Source organism: Macaca fascicularis, chromosome 2 (assembly GCF_037993035.2).
Source record: "Macaca fascicularis isolate 582-1 chromosome 2, T2T-MFA8v1.1".
Taxonomy (NCBI): Eukaryota; Metazoa; Chordata; class Mammalia; order Primates; family Cercopithecidae; genus Macaca; species Macaca fascicularis.
In genome coordinates this window covers 102,830,169-102,845,149 of record NC_088376.1, presented here as the reverse complement: position 1 = coordinate 102,845,149, position 14,981 = coordinate 102,830,169, and the positions used below count along the sequence as shown (strand labels likewise).

Sequence of the window (14,981 nt, the reverse complement as noted above, 5' to 3'; positions counted from 1 at the left end):
CTCAGTAATGGCAGACCCCCTCCCCCAACCTCCCTGCCACCTTGCCGTTCGATCTCAGACTGCTGTGCTAGCAGTGAGCAAGGCTCTGTGGGTGTGGGACCCTCCGAGTCAGGCATGGGATATAATCTCCTGGTATGCCATTTGGAAAAGCGCAGTATTAGTGTGGGATAGTCCCAGTTTTCCAGGTACCATCTGTCACGGCTTCCTTTGGCTAGGAAAGGGAATTCCCCGACCACTTGCACTTGCCAGGTGAGGTGCTACACTGCCCTGCTTTGGCTCATACTCTGTGGGCTGCACCCACTGTCCAACAAGCCCCAGTGAGATGAACCCGGTACCTCAGTTCAAAATGCAAAAATCACCCATCTTCTGTGTCACTCACGCTGGGAGCTACAGACTAGAGCTGTTCCTATTTGGCCATCTTAGAACCACCCTCCAAGATTCAGTAAGTTTTCTTAAGCGGATAAACCTGCTACAGATTTTGCTAATAGCAACAGAAGAAAAATTGGTTTTCCATAATTTGCCCAACATTAAAAGCATTAATCAATGAATTAAAAACACTGTAAGGCAGGATATCTGAAATGAGAGAGGAAAAAACTGAGCAAAATTCTCTCCAAAAAAGAACGATTTTTAAAACTAGAAAAAATTGTGAACAATAACTATTTCAGGACCCTGGAAACAGACTGAAGGCACATAACAACTTGAGAAGCACTTAATCAAGTAAAACTATTGAACCTCAGTGGGAGTCTGTGGAATTTTAGCTTGGGACTGCTCCCATTACCTTATTATCTCCAACACATCCCCAACACCTGCCAACTGGTAGTTCTACCAGGGTGAGACAAGCCATGAAAACCTGCAGTTTTTGCTGCAGAAAGAAGCCAGATTGATTTGGAACAGAGAACAGTAAAACCTCATGCCCCAGGGCATTGTCAGAAACAGCAGCAATTCCAGAAGCAGAAGAATGGGAGAAGACAATGAAGCTGTGATTCTATTTGGGACAACCAACATGAAGACAAGACAGAAATTTAACAAGAGGATTTGGGTAATGAGACAGCTGTAGTGAACCCTGATAAGCTCCTATATATATATCCCTGGTGGTCTGGGAGGCTGTACACATGTGGGAGGCTGCACACATACTCAGCAGCAACTGCAAAGTCCCTATCTATTCCTACTTTCCTATCAACCGATTATTTACTCTCCAGCAAAATTATCTTTCAAAAATGAGGCCAAAACAAAGGCATTCCCAGATAAAGAGGGGGAAAATTCATTACTACCAATCCTTCATAACCTCACTGAGGAAACAGAGTTTAGGAAAAAAACACTTCCTACTTCATTCTATTAGGCAATATTAGCGTGATAAAAAGCTAAACAAAGATGTCACAATTAAAGAAAATTAGAGACTGTCAGGAATATTTGTAATATTTGTAATATTTTCAAAACAAATCCAGAAATACATACAAATTATACACCATGATTAAGTGGGATTTATAACATTTGCAAATCAATTAATGTAATATATCATATTAGTGAAAAAAGGGCAGAAACCACATCATCATTTTAATAGATACAGAAAAAGCATGTCACAAAATCCTACATGCCTTCATGATAAAAACTCTCAACAAATGGAATGGAAAGGACTTTCGTCACAGCAGCATCATTAAATAATGGCTAGGGACTGAAAACAATCCATTAAGTGAATGGATAAGCAAAATGAGGTATATCCATGTGATAGAATACTATGTGACAATGAAAGGGAATAAATGACTCATGCATGCTACAACATGGAGAAACTAAAAAACAGTATGCTAATTGAAAGAAGCCATGTGCAAAATATGATGTATATCCTATACATATGAAATGTCCAGATAAGGCAAATCTACAGAGAAAATAAGTAGAGTAGTGGATACCTGGGGCCAGGGTGGTAAGAGGCTGAATGCAAATGGTCAAAAGGGAACTTTTGAGGATAGTGAAAATATTCTAAATTTCATTGTGGTGATGATTACATAACTCTATAAATTTACTAGAAATCATTAAATCGTACACTTAAAATAGGTTAAATCTATGGCATGTACATTATACCATAATAAAGCTGTTTAAAAAGAAAAACATCATAGTGACTGAAAAGTGACAGTTTTATAAAGATGATGAAAACCTTCCCTGTCTTTGAGAGAAGCATTTTAGTGAAAGTAGAGAACTTTTGCCAGAATCCTCTAGAACAGGGGTCAGCAAACTATGACCTGTGGGCCAAATCAGGCCCCACACCTGTTTTTGTACGGTCCATTAGCTGGGAATGGTTTTTACATACTTTAATGGTTGGAAAACAACCCAAAAGAATAATATTTTATAATGTGAAAATTACATGTATAAACTCAAATTTAACGTTCATAAACAAAGTTTATTGAAAGATAGCCATGCTCATTAGTTTCACCTAAGACCAATGGCTGCTTTTGTACTAAAAAGTTGAGTACTTCCAACAGAGAGCTTATGATCTGCAATGTCTGTGATATTTACAATCTGGCCCTTTACAGAAAAAACTTTGAGACCCCTGTTTAAAGTAGTGCTTCTCTATTCTGAATGTACTTTAGATTTACTTGGAACCTTGAAAAAAATACTCCCAACTGAATTCCACCAACCTCCTTCCCCTTCACCCATCCAACTACATGACAATCTTGGGACAGTGTAGTTTTTAAAAAGCTCTCTAGGTGGTTTCAGTGTCCAGCCAGGATTAGGGATCCCTGCTCTAGATCATACATGGAGCTAAAGCCAGGGAGGGCTTGAGTTTTAGTTTAATACACTGATATCGCATCAAAGTTTGAAAATTAGTAAGTAAAACAAATTTGGAGCAGTTATCTAAACCACTGGCAGATGTAATTAGCTTATCTGTGACAAAACTACTTTGTTGTTCTGTCTCCTGAAGAGAAGGGACCCATATGGCCACTGTTTCTCAATCAGTGTTTCCAAAATATATTAGCTGAGTTTATCACTAATAACCAGTTTCTCTGTGCCAAACCACTGCCAGAAGGAGGATTTCTGCTAAGAGCACTAAACCTGAACACAAAAAGGTATAACAGAAAATAAAAGAGTGCCAAGATTTTGATGATTCCACTGCTCTCACTTATTTTAGGTTTCTAGATCACATAGCCCAGTACAATCAACAACTATTTAAAAAGTAAGTGAAAATAAACGACAAATAGCATATATTATAGATTAAATGTGGCCACCAGCTCTTTGTAGCATCCCTTATCAAGCTGGAGTCTATCAGCCTAACCCTGAGCCTTGACCTCAACAGTCCTTGCAACTTCTACTCATGTTCTTCTTGGAATCCGGAGGCCGTCATGCTGTGAAGAAGCTCAGGATAAAATAACAAATGGAAAGAGAGAACCAGTCATCCTAGCTGGCCCAGCTGAGATCAGACATCAAAAATAAAAAAGTCACTTTGACACTGAAGTGACAGAAACCTTTAGAGAAAGAAATCATCGCAGAATTCATAAAACTGAAGGAATGAAAAGTTGGGCATAATCAGATGCAGAAAAGGATTTCAGGAAAGCATATGATTCTAAAACATATGAAAAAATGTATACATCATCAGAAGGTCAAATTCATGATGGAATACAACTTCAAAAGGAATAGACTGTATAAATGGAAAGCAATTGATAATATAATTGTGAATGACCTCGACAGAAGGGAAAAGGAAAGACATCTTAACCCACCAATATAGATACAGGGAAAATTCTGTTTCATTCATCTGTGCATTCATTCATATAAACATACAAACAACAAACTCAAGATGGAAGAATTCATATTCTTGAAAAGCATACCCTAAAGATAAAAGAACATAAAAATTAAATGGCAGAGATCTATTAAGAACATATACAGAAAAGCTCATAATTATATAAGACATTCAAACTAAATGTTGTCTGAAATTATGTTCCAGGGCAACATAAATAAGGAACAACAACATTGCTTGGGGCAGATGGTATAATGCTAGATAACAGATGCTAGTGGAAAAATCAGACCTCTTTGACATCTTTTTTCTTCCACCTTTTCTAAGGAAGAGACTATTTTCCAGTTAAAATAAGACACAGGAACTCAAGACAGGAGATAGATAAAATTAAAACAAAAGAGCACACAGGCGCTTTGTACTGACTTCAAGTTGCCAGTTGAGCCAAATCATATCCAGGGCCCAGAAATAACTTGTAAATATGATAGCAAACTGAAGATAGGCCTTAAGAGCTCAAAGTCAGATCCATGTCATTACACATTTCAAAAGTGAAAAGGAAGTAGATTCTGCTTAAAATCAATGCCAGTAACATTCTGGAAAGACAGTTTATAAAACAGGTGATGAATGAGCACTTGGAGAGAAAAAGATTCTGAGAAGTTAGAAATCACTGACAGATAATGATTTGTGTGGCATTTTATGTAGCAAATCTTTCTCATACCATTTTTTTAGTCCTCATGATACCTCAGTAAGTCATTAATACATAATTTTATTACCATGATACAGATGAAAAAATTGAGGTGCTTCAACATTGAGTATATTATGTTCAAAGTTACACAGTAAGAGCCATATTACAACTCAAAATTGATTTACACCGAACTTCATTTCTAACAGGACAAGGGATTGTTGCAGAGTACTGAGTCCATTTCAGCAAGACATTTGACCAAGTTGCCTGTAATATGCTTTTAGACAAGCTAGAAACTGAGATAGATGATGGCATGGAAAAGGAACCTCATCTTCTTTTGGATATCTGAAAAGCACCACATATTCAACTTGTCCAAAAGCAAATTCATAAACTTCTCCCTCAAGCCTGGATCTCTTTCAGTATTTTTGCACTTCAATGAAGGCATCTTTTGTATTCCAGAACTTGACAGGTATTCTTGACATGCTTCCTTCATTATCCATACCCAATCCATCACTAAAGCCTACAAATTTTACACTAAAATACCTGTCAGCACATGTAAGGTATTATTCCTGTGTTGCTGACAATCAAGTATTTGTCTGGTTGTTACTCCTTAGAAGCAAATCTTTTTTCTCTAGCTGCTTTTGAGACCTTCTGTTTGTCTTCAGTGTTCCACAGCTTCACTAAGAGTAGTCTAGATGTAGATTTATTTTTATTATCCTGCTTAGGAATTTCTGGGCTTCATGAAAATCTTGATCTGAACCTTTCAACTGTTGGAAATTCTCAACCAATATCTCTTCAAATATTGCTCTAATCCATTCTTTCTCTTTTTTTCCTTCTAGAACTCTGGCTAGCCTTCCTCACTCAATCCTCTCTTTGACTCTTCACCGGCCTTTCATATTATCATCTGTTTCTTACTTCTTAATTCTAGATTTTTAAAAATTCACCTTACATTTTTTCATGTGTCTGTTGGCTGTATGAATGTCTTCTTTTGAGAAATGTCTGTTCATATCCTTTGCCCACTTTTTGATGGGGTTGTTTGTTTTTTTCTTGTAAATTTGTTTGAGTTCTTTGTAGGTTCTGGATATTAGCCCTTTGTCAGATGAGTAGATTGCAAAAATTTTCTCCCATTCTGTAGGTTGCCTGTTCACTCTGATGGTAGTTTCTTTTGCTGTGCAGAAGCTCTTTAGTTTAATGAGATCCCATTTGTCAATTTTGGCTTTTGCTGCCATTGCTTTTGGTGTTTTAGACATGAAGTCTTTGCCCATGCCTATGTCCTGAATGGTACTACCTAGGTTTTCCTCTAGGATTTTTATGGTATTAGGTCTAACATTTAAGTCTCTAATCCATCTTGAATTAATTTTCGTATAAGGAGTAAGGAAAGGATCCAGTTTCAGCTTTCTACTTATGGCTAGCCAATTTTCCCAGCACCATTTATTAAATAGGGAATCCTTTCCCCATTTCTTGTTTCTCTCAGGTTTGTCAAAGATCAGATGGCTGTAGATGTGTGGTATTATTTCTGAGGACTCTGTTCTGTTCCATTGGTCTAGATCTCTGTTTTGGTACCAGTACCATGCTGTTTTGGTTACTGTAGCCTTGTAGTATAGTTTGAAGTCAGGTAGCGTGATGCCTCCAGCTTTGTTCTTTTGACTTAGGATTGTCTTGGAGATGCGGGCTCTTTTTTGGTTCCATATGAACTTTAAAGCAGTTTTTTCCAATTCTGTGAAGAAACTCATTGGTAGCTTGATGGGGATGGCATTGAATCTATAAATTACCTTGGGCAGTATGGCCATTTTCACGATATTGATTCTTCCTATCCATGAGCATGGTATGTTCTTCCATTTTTTGTGTCCTCTTTTATTTCACTGAGCAGTGGTTTGTAGTTCTCCTTGAAGAGGTCCTTTACATCCCTTGTAAGTTGGATTCCTAGGTATTTTATTCTCTTTGAAGCAAAATGCTCATCATCACTGGCCATCAGAGAAATGCAAATCAAAACCACAATGAGATACCATCTCACACCAGTTAGAATGGCAATCATTAAAAAGTCAGGAAACAACAGGTGCTGGAGAGGATGTGGAGAAATAGGAACACTTTTACACTGTCGGTGGGATTGTAAACTAGTTCAACCATTATGGAAAACAGTATGGCGATTCCTCAAGGATCTAGAACTAGATGTACCATATGACCCAGCCATCCCATTACTGGGTATATACCCAAAGGATTATAAATTATGCTGCTATAAAGACACATGCACACACATGTTTATTGCAGCACTATTCACAATAGCAAAGACTTGGAATCAACCCAAATGTCCATCAGTGACAGATTGGATTAAGAAAATGTGGCACATATACACCATGGAATACTATGCAGCCATCAAAAAGGATGAGTTTGTGTCCTTTGTAGGGACATGGATGCAGCTGGAAACCATCATTCTTAGCAAACTATCACAAGAACAGAAAACCAAACACCGCATGTTCTCACTCATAGGTGGGAACTGAACAATGAGATCACTTGGACTCAGGAAGGGGAACATCACACACCGGGGCCTATCATGGGGAGGGGGGAGGGGGGAGGGATTGCATTGGGAGTTATACCTGATGTAAATGACGAGTTGATGGGTGCAGCACACCAACATGGCACAAGTATACATATGTAACAAACCTGCACGTTATGCACATGTACCCTACAACTTAAAGTATAATAATAATAAATTTAAAAAAAAAAAAAAGAAAAAGAAAAAAAGTGTAGAAAAAAACAAAAAAACAAAAAAAAATTCACCTTACAGTGTTTAATCTTCACCAATGTTTAATCTGCTATGTAATGTTTAAGTTTTATTTAAATTATTACTTATTTTAATGAGTTCTTTATGTTTTTAAATTTGCTTGTTCTTTATTCATATTTTCATATTTGTCTGACTTCTTTAACACAGTAAACATTTTCTTATTACTCTGTAGCTGTTGATTCTAATGGCTATATATTTTACAGTCCTGGTTCTGCTGTCTCTGGCGTTTACCTACATTGCTTTGTTTCCTTAAGTGATTAGTAATTTTAAATTATAAACTGCTCATAATAAAAACTTTCTCTTTAAAAATTTTTTGAGTCCCAGGATGAGGGTATGTTCCTTCCAGAAAGAATGTGCAGTGGAGCCAGAGGACTCCATTGTCTTTTGAGAGGCTATTTGACACATTTTTAGGTTGTTCTGTGACTGGTGGTTTATTCAGATGATGTATCACATTTTAATGTAATTACCCCTCTCCCCAGAAACTATATTTTTTTGAAAAGTCAGTCACTAGATTGAGATTTTAAAATTTATTTGCAAAGAATAATTTAGAGCAGTGATTCTCAGCTCTGGCTTTACATTAGTGTCATCTTGGTAGTCTTCAAAAGTCTTGCTGTCCAGGCCAGTGAAATAAGAATCTTTGAGAGCATTTTCTTGTAGCTCTGAAAGTGATTACTGTATGGAGCCAAAGTTGACAATCACTGATTTAGAGAAATTGAAGTACAGATGAATCACCTGGGGATCTTGCTAAAATGCAGATTCTGATTCAGTATGCCTAGGGTAGTGCCTGAAAGTCTGTGTTTATTTTTATTTTCATTTTTATTTCTGTGACAGGGTCTCTCTCTCTTTTGCCAAGGCCAGGCTGGAGTGCGGTGGTGCAATCATAGCTCACTGTAGCCTCAAATTACCAGGTTCAAGTGATGCTCCCACCTCAGCCTCCTGAGTAGCTGGGACTATAGGCATGCACCACCACACTCAGTGAGTTTGTATTTCTAACAAGCTCCCAGGTGAAACCATGGCTGCTGGTCTGTAGACCACAATTTGAGTACCAAGAATTTAGACTAGCTTTCTCTTGTAAATGTTAATCTTGTTTGTACCAGTGCTTATATCTCCCTTCTCATTCCCGACGTTCTAAAGTTGTTCATTTCTCTTTCTTTCCTTGAATAATACTATTGGGAGGGCTTTTTTTTTAATTCATTTTTATTCCTTTTTGTATTTTATTCATTTTTTTCAGGAAACAAGCCAGCTGAATTTTAATTTGCTAATTCTACTTTTTCTTTAAATTGTTAATTTCTGCTTTTACTTTTCTTAATTTATTACCCCAAATTTTCTTTTATTACTCGTTTCATCTTCCAACATTTAAATCCCTAGTTTAATGATTGCTATGATTAATCTCATCCTAAAATATACCACAACTCCACTTGCTTTTTGTCTGTTTGACCTGTTGTACTGTTGCAAATGTTCTATTATCTCCAGCTGAGCCTCTATTTCTCTTAGTATTAAAACTGTTATATTAAAAGCTGAATCTAAGGCTATCTTAACTATATAATATTGTTTACTTTTATATACTTATGAGTTATTCCTTTTAAATTAAAATCCTACTTTGTCCCACTTAATGCTTTTTGCCTTTAGCGAATTCCAACTTTTTTGGCATTAATAGCACCACTCCAGCCTTCTTGTTTAGAATTTACTAGTGGGTGATATATCTGTATTAGTTTTCTCTTGTGATCTAACAAATCACTACAAACTCAGTGATAATACCAATTTGCCACTGAATTGACTATCCCTCAGTTTCCATGGGTCAGAAGCCCGGCACAATGTAGCTGGATCGTCTGCTCAGGCTCTCATAAGGCTGAAAGGAAGGTGTTGCTTAGCTGTGTCCTCATGTGGGAGGCCCAACTAGGCAAAGATCTGCTTCCAAGCTCCATCAGGTTGTTGGCAGAGCATGTTTCCTTATAGTAGTAGGACTGAGGTCCCTGCTGTCTTCCAGCTGTCAGCTGGGGACTGTTCTGAGGTCCTGGACATGTGGCTCCTCCGTCTTAGCACTGGAGAACCCCCAGTTAATAACCTCTCACACTTCTCTCTCTCTGACCTCCCCTTCCTAGCGGTCAGAGAACACTCTGTTCTTAAAGGGCTTGTGTGATTAGGTCAGGCCCATCTGGATAATTTTCCCTTCTTAAAGTCCACTGCATCATATCACACCACATAATCCCAGGAGAATTATGTAAGATGCATACACCAGGTTAGAGGGTTGGATAGGGTAGGACCTCAGGCCCATTGTAACATTCTGCCCACCACAATGTTCATTTCTTTATTTTTATCTTTCCTATGTCACTTTGTTTAGGTGGGTCTCTGGTAATCACATTGACTTTGCTTTTCTATTAAATTTAAGGGTCTTTATTTTTTAAGAAGTTGAACAAATTCACATTTACTGGGACAATATATAGTATTTGATCTTTCTGTGTCATTTTATTTTGTGCTTTATTGTTGCTCCCTTGACCTTCTAGGGATCAAAGTTTTCTTAGATCTTTGTTCTATTTTTTTTGGTTATTCAGAAGTAATATGTAGTCTCGACTTTTTTTTTTTTTTTTGGCAATTACCTGCATATTTTTAAACCACTTAATCCTATTTTCTCAATCACCATAGAGAATAAAACAGTATCTAAAGATATGCCTATGGAATTTTTCCTTTTCCTCTTCTCCCCTACCAAATAAAGAATCATAGCCTTTATACTCAGAATATTAGTACTTTTTATAATTTAAGAACTATTTTTGACATCATATTAAGTTATACAATCATAAGAACAATTAACATTTTTAAAAATTAACTCAAATTTTAAAGCTTTCCTTACTTACCACTTATTTTAATTTCATTTTCCTTTAACCTGCTATCTCTCTTTTGATTAACTTTTTAATTGACTAAATATTTTAAGTAACTCTAAGTTCTTGAAGATCTGAGAATTCCTTTGGGTTACAGACTGGAAGGCACTTTCCCGACTGCTTCTGGCTTGATAACATTCCTATTAAGAGGCATTTGGGGTGAAGTTAAATTCAATTGTGATCTCTTGTGTCAAAGATATATTCTTTTTTTTTTTTTTTTTTTTTTTTTTTTGAGATGGAGTCTTGCTCTATCATCCAGGCTGGAGTGCAGTGGTATGATCTCAGCTCACTGCAACCTCTGCCTCCCAGGTTCAAGTGATTCTCCTGTCTTAGACTCCTCATGAGATTACAGGCATACGCCATCATGCACAGCTTTTTGCTTTTCTTTTTTCTTTTTTTTTTTTTGTATTTTTAGTAGAGACGGTGTTTCACCATGTTGGCCAGGCTAGTCTTGAACTCCTGGGCTCAAGTGATCTGCCCAGCTCGGCCTCCCAAAGTGTTGGGATTACAGGCATGACCCACTGTGCCCAGCCAAAGATATATTCTTAAGGTAACCAAATAAAACATAAAACCAGCTGAGCACACCTGACTATCTGTGAACCTTAAGCATGTGGCTTAATTTCCCTGGGCTGTCCTTCCTCTTGGGTGAAACAGGGCTCAACAAAATCATCTCTGACACTCTTTCCACATTTCCCAGTCAAGATCTTAGGAAACTAATACAAAAATAAATATTTTATCAACATTCTATCCCACAAAAGCAGAAGGATTAAATTCTAGTAATGTTTTAATGAAGTCTATATATATATATATATATGTGTATGTGTGTGTGTGTGTGTGTGTGTGTGTGTGTATAGAGAGAGAGTTTCAGGGTCATATAGTGATAGACAGAAAGTGTAAAATGAATATTTCTCTTGGTACCCTGCTTAGAATTAAAAGTAGAAACTCATCAACAATACTTCTTGCAATTGTATATACAGTTGTGTTATTTTAAAGTCTAAGAAAAAAATAAACTTTTGATGAACCCATAGTTTCATCTAACAATATCACACAAGCATGGGTTTCGTAGCTTCCATTTGCAAATGTTTTGGCTAGAGTTTACAATGACATAGTTCAAAATTCAGAAAAGTATTAAAAGTTTTACAACAAAAAGTTTTCCTCTTAAATTCTGTCCTCCAGCTACCCAATTTCCTTCCCCATAGTCAAAGTTGTGTGTTTCACATATATGCTTCTAGAGGTATTTTGTGCATATACAGAATATCTCTCCTTCCCTCCCTCCCCTTCTCCTGCTCCTCCTCTTTTTTCCTCTCAAAACAGACAAAACTGTCCTGAACCTTGATTTTCACTTGCCATATCTTGGAGATATTTGTATATCAGTATAGAGTACTTCCTTATTCTTTTTTTTATAACAACATGGTATTCCATTATCTAGATATACTGTAGTATGTTTTCCTAATATTGTATTGGTGTATATTTTAAACCATGTTACAATTATAACCTCAAATATATACCATTTCAAATCTGTTAAGTACATCTGTAGGGTAATTCCTGCGGATGAAATTGCTAGGTTATATGCTACACACACTTGTAATTTTGAGTTATAGCCACATTGCTCTCCATAGAAGGAATAACGGCTTAAACACCCAACCAGTAATATATGAGCCTACAATAGTATTATTTTTTAATAGCTCCAAAGTATACCACATGGTACTTTCAAATTCCTATCCTGATTTTCTTTTTTGATTGGTTTTGTGGACCTGTGTGGAATGAGAGTGTGAAGAGTCAAATGGGCCCTGTTTTATGCCTCACACTATCTTTGTTTCTCTCTCTTTCCCAGACCACATGACTACTGCAAAGCACACCCTACTGCTATAAAGTTTCACAAATTTAGGACATATTGAATTGATCAGGGTCCATAATCCATTAAGTTTGAGTGTCTCTACAAAGCCCGCTTAAATACAAACTGCAACATAACAGCAGCAGAAAGCTAATGAACTCTTGGCGCTATGAATCAATGTCTAATGAGAGTTGATTTAATAGGGCTCCAAGGGTCTGTATCTTATTGCTAATAAAAGAGATCCCTTCCAGCTCTTTTTCACACAAGCCTAAATATTAAACAGGGCTTTTGATGACTAAGCACCAGAAAATTTAATTAAGAGGGGGATTTACTGATCTCATAGGACAGTGTTCCTCTACTGGATAACTTATGGAAAAGAGACAGGAAAGCAATAAAAACTCAAGCACAGGGCAGAGGCATCACAACATACAGAGTCATGATATCCCAAGCCCACCCTGGGTCAGCTATCATCAGCTCAGAGTCCTCTCCCAAAGCACAGGGAAGTTCACTTCCACTTTAATCCTAAGAACCTGCTCTAAAATCAGGACCACTGCATGAGAATAACGACATGGAACAACAGCAAGTTGTTTTCCATTTGTTTTTCCTCATTGGATGGGGTCATCATAAAATTTTAATATTAAATAGAACTAAATAGTATTAAATGGGATTTAAAAAATACAGAACAAAAGAGAGTGTTGTCATAAATTATGGTTAGACATCAAAGCACTTAGGTTTAAAAGTTTAATGCGCTGCATGCAGCTCTTCCAAATCAGAAAGATAAAATTTGTAGATCATTAAGATCACTTCATATTCTTGAAACCGGTCTCAGTCATGGGTGCCTCAGATGAGTCTAGAGAACGCAAGAGTCAAGGTCATCAGAATTAAAAGTGTGCTCATGTGATTACTTTATCATCACCACGTCCACACTGGAAGCTACTCCAGAGAAAACAACTATCTCATTTAATTTTTTAAAAGTGGATGTCATTATGTTAAATGAAATAAATCACACACAGGAAAATAAATGTCGCATGCACTCACTCATATCATACGTGGGAGTTTAAAAAGTGAATTTCATAAAGATAGAGAATAGACTGGTAATTACTAGAACTGGGAAGGAGACGGTGGAGGGAGAGATGAACAGAGGTTGATTAATGGGTACAAATATATAGTTAGACAGAAAAAGACAGATCTAGTCTTCTATAGATCAATAAGGTGACTATAGTTAACAATAATCTATTGTGTATTCCAAAATAGTGAGAAGAAAATAAATTGAATGTTCCCAGCATAAATAAAAGATAAATATTTAAGGAGACAGATATCCCAATTACCCTGATTTGATCATTACACATTATATGAATGTATCAAAATATCACATGTAACCCCAAAATATACAAATCTATTGTGTATCAATAAAAGATGAAGTTTAAGAAAAGGAAAGAACCTAGGTGTCTTTGTTGATTAACATACCTAAAACAGAAGGAGAATTTGCTAATTCCTGTTTCTATAAAATCCAAAGATCAGACCTGTCAGACCTGAAGGATCAGTGCTTTCCTAGGAGATATATAAAATACTGGTTGCAGCAAGGTTCATATAACGTTTTTATTTTGGCACAAAGTCTCAAGAGCTTATTGTTTCTTAGATGGTTATTGGTAGCCTTGTCTGCCTTCCATGCCTTACATACAATGGGATCAAAGGAAACTGTAGTGACGTGGCCCTACCTGCATTGAACACACATTTCCAACTCTGAATGCACAGAGAGGTACTAAGTCCACAGAGTTGCTAACATTGTTATGGTGTACATAAAACTCAGCTCTATTTGCTTAATTTACAATAACTAATAAAGAGCCCTTGCCAGACAGCACTTGCCATAAAGAACTCAACACAGGGTGTGTTCTTAGATGCTATCCACAAATTTTGTCAAAGCAAGTTTCAAAAGGATCAAACATGAAATGTTTCTCCAGTGAGCAAATATTGAATGGGTAACCAACATGACTCTGTAAAAACCAACTTGGTGCTGTGTCTCAGTAGCCTGGAAAAGTTTTATTTTCCATATGTAAGCTAGTAATTCTACTTTTAGAAATAAATTTTAAGAAAATCAATTGGAGAAGATAAAATTTTATAATATATGAGGATGTTCACTGTAGCATTATGTATGATACAAAAATCATAACCCAAATATCCAGCAATCAAGGAATAACTGATATATATCTATATGATATGGTATAATGTGATGTGATGTAATGTATGCTATGACATGATTTTATAATATAATCTAATGCTGCCATATCTAATGATAGAGGATACTGTTTAATGTTAAGTGAGGGAAAACTGTATAGAATATATAGAATGCCAATTTGCTTTAAAAAGTCAGTCTACTGTAAAAAAATGTGTGTGTGTGTATATATGTGTGTGTGTATATGTAATATATATACTTTTTAAAATATTATATTTCCTCCTGATATAGTTTGGATATTTGTTCTCTCCAAACCTCATGCTGAAATGTGATTCCCAGTGTTGGAGGTAGGGCCCAGTACCAGTGTTGGAGGTAGGGCCCAGTAGGCGGTGTTTGGGTCATGGAGGTGGTTCTTTCATGAATGGCTTAGTGCCCTCCCCACAGTAATGAGTGAATTTTCACTCTATTAGTTCATACGAGAGCTGGTTCCTAAAAGAGCCTGACATCTCTCTCCCTGACTCACTCACTAGTAAAAGCTTCCTGAGGTGTTACCAGAAGCTGAGCAGATGCTTGTACAGTCTGAAGAACCATGAGCCAAATAAGCCTCTTTTCTTTTTAAATTACCCAGGTACTTCTACTTTACCTTCCATTCTCTCCCCTTCCTGTTGTACACTCCCTCACATACACATATAGTGACCCCAGCCAGACAGTAAATGATGTGGGGCAGGATTTATTTACCTTTTTCATTCGCTTTTTTTCCAAAGTACAGCAATGCATACCATGGGGCTCAATAAATATCCATTAAAAGTAGTAACTGGTAATAAAATTCTGAATATGTAAGAAGGCAACTTACCAATGTTTTACAGTGGTTATTTCTAAGGTGTGAAATTAGATATAATTTTTATTTTCTTTAAAC

The 14,981-nt window shown here is 36.6% G+C and overlaps 1 protein-coding gene across 5 annotated transcripts in view; it reads right to left on the bottom strand.

Annotated features, from left to right (window-relative positions):
- MYRIP (myosin VIIA and Rab interacting protein) overlaps positions 1-14,981 on the bottom strand; it is a 417,675-nt gene that overhangs the window by 271,056 nt on the left and 131,638 nt on the right. The gene's annotated exons all lie outside the window — the stretch shown is intronic.